The sequence below is a fragment of the Arachis ipaensis genome, chromosome B3 (genome assembly GCF_059453495.1).
Source record: "Arachis ipaensis isolate K30076 ecotype BB chromosome B3, ASM5945349v1, whole genome shotgun sequence".
NCBI classification, from domain to species: Eukaryota; Viridiplantae; Streptophyta; class Magnoliopsida; order Fabales; family Fabaceae; genus Arachis; species Arachis ipaensis.
In genome coordinates this window covers 10,687,377-10,696,014 of record NC_142438.1, presented here as the reverse complement: position 1 = coordinate 10,696,014, position 8,638 = coordinate 10,687,377, and the positions used below count along the sequence as shown (strand labels likewise).

Here is an 8,638-nt window from a genome sequence, read left to right as displayed (position 1 = left end):
AATTGGTTAAAAGATTTTTTTGTTTATATATATATATATATTGTAACACCCTAATTTTCGACACGTTATGACCAATGCCAAATGTTCAAGTGTTACTCGTCGTGCGGGCCTACTTAGCTCTAGACTCAGATTTTTATAAATTAATATCAATAAAAGCCTTTATCGGTTTAATCATGAATAAATTATTATTCATGGATTAGCGTTTAGTTGCTCGCAAGGTTAATTTCTTTAAAGTTGTCATGTAAGAAAACACATGGCAACAGAAAATAACATATATAAACATATATACAATATACACATGAGTTAAGTTCAAGGATACGTGTCATCTATCAAAGCCAAGTATCACATCAAATTATATGTACAGATACAAAAGAAGAAATCAGTCCCAACCCTCACACGGGTTTCCTAAACTGGAACCAAACTACTAAGACGTCCTACCCCTCTAAAAGTACTACAAAAGCGAAGGAAAAGTAATACTAAGATCATAAAAAAGGAGCGAAAGATTCACTGCGACTAACTCTGGAGTGATCTCCGAACATCGTTCAAGAAAGCGGTCCAAAGCGTGCTCCATATGAAGACTCCGCCGCGCGCCAGATCCTCATAGCTCAGCGGTTAGAACGAAACTCAAAGAGCTCCTCTGCTGGACCCGTCTGGGGAGGGGGGAGAAAGAAACAAAAGAAGGGTGAGAACCTAGAGTTCTCAGTAAGGTAAAAGGGGAACCTAGGGTCTTTATCTCTAAGTTGTCGTGAAACAGAAAAAAGAACAAACACAGAGACTCAAGGCACAAACATATATATAACAAGTAAATAGCATGAACAAGAAAAAAATGACAGTAAATAATTCACAAGAAGTTCATATGCGCAAACCATGAGCTCATGCATCAGTTGTCTACCTGCAACCCGACGTTACTCGGAGTGAACCCCGAATATGGTCCCTTTACTGTGTCAATTAGACACCTTGGCATCACGGTTGCCCGTGTCAATTAGGCCTCATTATAATAACATTTCAATGTGTATCACAGTAAGGATTAAGGAACAGTGCTATCAGTTAGGCGAACATTCCCGCATTAGCAATCTTAGGCTATCCGTTAGGCGGGCACTTTCGCAGTAGCAGTTTGGCACAAGGCCCATTCAACATACACTTTTCATAATTTATTATTCGTTTCAATTATCTCTTTCATACATAATTTTCCCATTTTCTTTCTCTTTATTATGCCTCCACATCACCAACACTATAAAACATACCTTCGCATCACCGCCTAACTATACATACCTCCGCACCACTGCCTAATTATACATACCTCCGCATCATCCATTAACCTTAAACCTTCTTGGGGACAATTTACGCATTTTCATTTAACTAATTCCCTGAACTTTTATAGAAATTCGGACATAATCTCCCCTAAAATAGCACTAAAACCACCCTTACGGGTTCCCTCAGTTTTAATATCGTTCAAACTTCCCTTAACAATTTACCAGGTAGACATTCTTAATTGGTCATTATACTTTCTTTAATCCCCTTAGTTATTATAAAACCACGGATTTAGAAATAAAACTTTGTTCTGGGGCATTCCTACCATAATTGAAACTTGTACAAATCTTTCAAAAATTCTGCTATCATTGCAGAAAAAATAGCAGCGAGCAGTAAATTTGTTAAATTCACTAAAAATCCAATTTTCACCCATTGCCTTTCAAAATTCATGTAATTAAACAAGACTCTTCCAGATTTCCAGAAAACTAAATTTCAGATTATTACCATATCACATGAAAAATTTATGAGCTTAGGAACACAGCCCTGCCTTTTAGAATGCTGTTTTCAAAATTCAGCGAGCTACCCTCACTTCTTGCAACATAACTAATTGGTTAGAATGAGTTTTGACACAAATTTTAAATTGCATATTTTAGACACATAAAGCTTGAGACTGCCATTGGTTTCACCCAAATACTCCTAAGAATTATAAATTAAGTGAATTGGAAGTTGGTGCTTCTATAGTAAAGAAACAGAATTTTCTACTGAAACCATCATTCTTCAAAAATTCATTTCTCCCAATCCACTTATCAATTAGTTCTGAAATTTTTACCAGATATTAAAAACACATTATATTTTCATAGAAAAATAATTTCATCCAAAATTATGATCTGGAATGCTCCCAGAAATGCGTTTATTTTGCTGCCAATTATGCAGAAATTGTAGAAATTCTGCATAATACACTTCCAACAACCTCACATGCCAAATCTTATGTTCAAGTCTATAATTCATCTAAAACTATAATTTTACTTTTATTTTAACTAACTAAAGTTGCTAGAATGGTCAGAACAGCTCTAAGAAAACAAATGCAATAAATTTCACAATTTCAATTACTTAACCATAATCAAACTTCCATTGTTCAGCACTATATCAAACATAATAATTCATATAACCTAACCATCATTCAAACACATACTAGAGCCATATTTATCATCAATCAAACATATAATAGTTTATCTATTCTCATCACAAGCACAGCCACAAGAATAATAGTCTAATTGTCCTAACCCTTAAGTCTTTTGAAGTTGGCAATTCTATTTTTACTTCTTTTCAGAATCAGAACCCTAACCGTATGAAATTGGAGCTTTGGCCTCTCTTTCAAGAACGAATGGCTGACCTCACCTCAAGCAAGAGAAGAGTTCTTGCCTGCGGTCACTACTGTTCTAGCAAGAATTGGAATTAGAATGGCAGAGGTGGAATAAAAAAGAAGAACAGAATTTGAATCTGAAGAAGAGGAAGAAGGAGAGTTGTTGGTTCTCACCCAACAAAGAAGCTTCGAAGATTCAGAGTGATGAGAGGTGGGGTGCCTTCCTTCTTGCTGCGGATGGCTTCTTCCTTCCTCTTCAGTTTCGTTTTGCTTCCCTTCTCTGTTCTTCTCCTTTGTTGTGCATGTTTTGGTTCAAAGAAAATGAGAAACACTATTAACAAGAGATAGAAGAAAAGGAAGTGGGTGAGGCGGTGCATAAAGCTTCGTGGCTTCTCCTCACCTCAACACAGCATCAATGCATGCTTGAAGAGGTGTGAACATGGTTCCAAATGGCGCTGAGAGGAGAAGTGATCAGCGTTAGATTTGAGTAGGGAAAGTTTGGTTCGGTTGAACCGGAAAAAGGAAAAGAAAATCGTACTTTTGACAAAAAGAAAGAAAAAATCGAATTAATGGTTGGTAATACTTTTAGGCTAATTTTTCAACTAATTCATTATCTATGCTTTATATTTTTATATATCTAATCTTATGTGCGCCAGCAAATACTGTAAGGAATCAAAAATCACAGGGCTCATGAGATAGAGTGGTTATATATATATATATAGAGAGAGAAAGAGAAATTAGAAAAGAATTTAGTGTACAAATTAAATTTGTGTTCCTAAAATATCCTTTATCACGTATATCTAATAAAAAAAATTATTATTTATAAGATTTGAACACACGACATATTAATAATTAAAGTATTATCATCTTAACTAATTTCATATTTATTAATATTATACACAATCGAATGGAGATTATTCACAATTTTTTGTAAAATAAACTTCTAATCACATACAATTTATTAAGTTGAATCTAGACTATTATTTATTAAGAAAATAAAACACTTATCTTAATTATTGACATATTTCTTATTCACATACTTCTAATTAAGTTGTATTTGTATTTTAACATATATTTTATAATAATGACTGACTTTGATAATTAATTTTAGTATAAACATAGCATAATCGTAAATAATTAAGATGAGAATTGTATGAACCGAAAAATTAATTAACTGTTTAATTAAAATAGAAAAAATTAATTATCCGAAATAGATTGAAAATGATAAAAATATTAAATTAAAAAATTTAAAGGAAAAAAATTTAACGTAAAAATCTAATTACTTGCAAAACACGCGACTGGCTTAATTTGTAAGGCACGGTGAGTGAGTAAGAAAAATTAAGTTTTATATATATATATATAGAGAGAGGAATTTAGCGTACAAATTAAATTTGTGTTCCTAAAATTTCCTTTATCACGTATATCTAATAAAAAAAATTATTATTTATAAGATTTGAACACACGACATATTAATAATTAAAGTATTATCATCTTAACTAATTTCACATTTATTAATATTATACACAATCGAATGGAGATTATTCACAATTTTTTGTAAAATAAACTTCTAATCACATACAATTTATTAAGTTGAATCTAGACTATTATTTATTAAGAAAATAAAACACTTATCTTAATTATTGACATATTTTTTATTCACATATTTCTAATTAAGTTGTATTTGTATTTTAACATATATTTTATAATAGTGACTGACTTTGATAATTAATTTTAGTATAAACATAGCATTATCGTAAATAATTAAGATGAGAATTGTATGAACCGAAAAATTAATTAACTGTTTAATTAAAATAGAAAAAATTAATTATCCAAAATAGATTGAAAATGATAAAAATATTAAATTAAAAAATTTAAAGGAAAAAAATTTAACGTAAAAATCTAATTACTTGCAAAACACGCGACTGGCTTAATTTATAAGGCACGGTGAGTAAGAAAAATTAAGTTATATATATATATATAGAGAGAGAAAAAAAATTAGAAAAGAATTTAGTGTACAAATTAAATTTGTGTTCCTAAAATATCCTTTGTCACGTATATCTAATAAAAAAATTATTATTTATAAGATTTGAACACACGACATATTAATAATTAAAGTATTATCTGTTAGGAAATTATTTGATTTCCTAACTTATTTGTGGGCAATACATATATTAATTATAATCACAAATTATGCTATTTCAAATTAAATGACTTATATAATGATGATCTCACTTATTGTTTTAAATGCTAATTGAATAAGTCATTATTACTTTTGATTTGGAATTAAATGAGAATAAAACCGGATATTATCTTTTGTTCCTTAGATAATTATCTTTTTTGGATTTTAGATATATTATCTTTTGGGCTTTAGATACTATTTTATTTGGGCTTAAGGGTTTAATGGGTGCCATGCTCAAATATAAATAGACCTTCAGGGTTTCGGTCCCCAATATACCAAAAGCCGCCTTTGTTGCTCTTTCCCCATCAAAAGAGTTGCAGTTCAGCCTCCTAGGAATACAGAAGGCTTTGGTTGAGAAAGATCGAAAGAACCACAAGATCCAAACTCTTCCGATTGTATGATTCATGTTTATGAATTCAGGTACGCTTCCGCATTACGATATATATATATATTTTTGGTGATTCAATATGGATGATCTGGGATATTGAAATTAATTTATTCTAACAAGTGGTATCAGAGCCATCTATAATTAAATCATCAAAAATATTCGATTTTATTTTAATGGATCAATATATATACGTATGCGTTGTTCATCCGAAATTGTTGCACAAATTGTTCCCATTATGTGTCTGCATCAATACGCATTATATATATATAAAACGTATTCCGGTATACTGTTTTGGTTCGCTATATATATATATGTTACGCATATGTATATTATTGGATGATATATACAACTTTCACGGTATATAACATGTAATTATTATTATTATTATTATTATTATTATTATTATTATTATTATTATTATTATTATTATTTTTACGTTAATGTTGTCTCGGTTACATATATATATGGTCAAATAGATATTTTTTTATCATGTGTTTTTTGTATCTTTTTGTAACTGTATATAATTGGCATTTAGTTGTGTGCCATTAATTTGGTAAACTTAATTGATTATCCTTTTAGGATATAAGGATTAATATGTATATGTTACTTATGTGGATATTAATCGATCTAAAAGGAGATTTATATTTGGCCAAGTTATGTATATATATTAATAATAATATTTGAATAATAGAAAATATTATTTTGTTGTTACATAAGGAAATTGGTAACAATTTGGATTAGTATACCCATCTATTTTATAAAGATTTGGTTTTGGAATAAATTAATTGAACATTATGCTGTCAAAGTAGCCTCTTTTGTGAAAATTGATTTATTCAAAACATAAGGAATATGGTGTTATGTAATTCATGCGAATATTGATCGGCCCAAAGGAAGGTCTATATTTGGCCGAATTACATATACATATTGATGGTAAATATATATTTGGGTAACTAATTAGGAATAAAGTAATACTTATTATTTATGCGAACAATAATCGGCCCAAAAGAAGTTTATTGTTTGGCCAAATAATAAGCATTGTACACTTTTGTTTATTTTCTATTAATTATGCGGTCAATAATCGGCCCAAAGGAAGGTTATTGTTTGGCCAATTAATAGAAAATATATGCGGTAATAAATAGGTTGCGAAGTTTAAGTTTCCATATGCGCATTAAGTCGGTCCAAAGAAAGGCTTAATGTGTGACAGGAATTTTGACAATATTTGATTACTGCAATGAGAGTATCACTTACAGTTAATTTTTCTATCCAAAGATTGAAAATTAATGTTGTACTAGATATCTCAATATGGATTTTTTCCTATTAATTAACTAATGTTTACTGCATGTTCTTTTTGTTCTAATCTAGAAACTATGGCTTTAGCTACCAATGTTTCTGCACAAATTAGCAGTATTCCTATGCTGAATGGTTCAAACTTTAAAGTTTGGAAGGATACCGTGGAGATTGTCCTCGGTTGTATGGACCTAGATATAGCTCTTCGAGAGGAGAAACCCACTTCCACTCCGGAAAACCTCAATGAGGTTAAAATAGAGAAGTGGGAGAGATCCAATCGAATGAGCATCATGATCATGAAACGCTCAATTCCTGAGGCGTTTCGGGGCTCAATCACTGAGGATAAAGATGCCAAACAGTTCCTAAAGGATGTAGAAAAATTCTTTACTAAGAATGAAAAGGCGGAGGCAAGTAGTCTTTTGAGCAAACTTGTCTCCATGAGGTATAAAGGTAACGGAAACATAAGGGAGTACATTATGGAAATGTCTCATCTTGCTTCAAAATTGAAAGCACTAAAGTTAGAGTTGTCTGAAGATTTACTCGTGCATTTCATTTTGATTTCCCTTCCTGCACACTTTGGGCAATTCAAAGTGAGTTATAACACTTTGAAGGACACTTGGTCCTTAAATGAGCTTATATCTCACTGTGTGCAAGAAGAAGAGAGGCTACAGCAAGATAAGACTGAAAGTGCTCACATGGCTTCATCTTCTCAGTATAAAAGAAAGCGTGATACTACTGCGGATGTGCCTTCTCAGCAGAAAAAGGCTAAGAAACAAGATCAAGTTTCAACTTGTTTCTTCTGTAAGAAGGTGGGACACGTGAAGAAGGATTGTACCAAATATGCCACCTGGCGTGTAAAGAAGGGTATAATTCTTACTTTCGTTTGTTCTGAGGCTAGTTTAAGTTATGCACCTGTTGATACTTGGTGGGTAGATTCTGTTACTTCTACTCATGTAAGTGTTATTATGCAGGGTTGCCTGTGGAGCCGACCGCCAAGTGATGCTGAAAGATACATCTATGTGGCAAACGGCAATATAGTTGCAGTCAAAGCTATAGGAACCTTTAGATTATGTTCCACGAGTGGATTTTACTTGGATTTATTAGAGACAGTTTATGTACCGTCATTTAGACGAATTTTGGTTTCTGTTTCTCGTTTGAACAAATCAGTTTTTTTTTGTTCGTTCGGAGACAATAAAGCCAGTCTCTTTTATAATTCGAATAATATTTGCTCTGGTCATTTGGTGGATAATCTATATAGGCTTAACTTAAATTCCTATAATAATGAAATACTGCAAACGGGTACAAAACAAAAACTAAATGAGAATTCGGCATCATTATGGCACAAACGCCTAGGCCACATCTCTAAACAGAGAATTCAGAGGCTCGTGTCGGATGAAATTATCGGACCCCTAAATTTGGCGGACTTTGAAGTCTGCATTGAGTGCATAAAGGGAAAAAAGGACAAACGAAAAGAAATTAGGTGCCGAGAGAGCTAAAGATGTCTTAGAACTAATACATACCGATATATGTGGCCCATTCCCTACTGTCTCTTGGAATGGACAACGGTACTTTATTACGTTCACAGATGATTACTCTCGTTACGGGTATCTATATTTAATTCATGAAAAGTCCCAAGCCTTGGATGTTTTCAAGTCTTTCAAAGCTGAAGTTGAACTTCAACTTGGAAAGAAAATTAAAGCTGTCAAATCTTATCGTGGTGGTGAATACTACGGAAGATATGACGGTTCAGGTGAGCAACGTCCTGGGCCTTTCGCTCTTTTCCTAGAGGAGTGTGGTATTGTTCCGCAATACACTATGCCAGGCAAACCTAGCATGAATGGTGTTGCAGAGCGAAGGAACCGAACTCTTAAGGACATGGTGAGAAGTATGATTAGTCATCCTTCCTTGCCTGAATCACTCTGGGGAGAAGCCTTAAAGACCGCAGTGTACATCCTTAATAGGGTGCCAAGCAAAGCAGTTAACAAAACCCCATATGAAATTTGGACTGGAAAAGGCCTAGTATAAAGAATTTGCATATTTGGGGATGTCCAGCTGAGGCGCGACCTTATAGGCCGCATGAAAGAAAATTGGACTCAAGGACAATCAGTTGCTACTTTGTTGGTTACGCTGAGCGTTCACGGGGGTACAAGTTTTACAATCCTGCTTCAAG

General features: G+C 32.6%; 1 long non-coding RNA gene across 2 annotated transcripts; it reads right to left on the bottom strand.

Moving 5' to 3' along the window:
- Positions 1 to 223: 223 nt before the first annotated feature.
- Positions 224 to 3,140, bottom strand: LOC107634176 (uncharacterized). Of its 2 annotated transcripts, none has more exons than XR_015907521.1 (2): positions 2,597 to 3,140; positions 224 to 650 (listed from the first exon to the last, which is right to left on the bottom strand). It is a non-coding gene; the product is annotated as an uncharacterized LOC107634176 (long non-coding RNA). The 2 variants fall into 2 exon arrangements; XR_015907522.1 differs by having other exon boundaries at positions 2,789 to 3,140.
- Between the last annotated feature and the right edge of the window lie 5,498 nt (positions 3,141 to 8,638).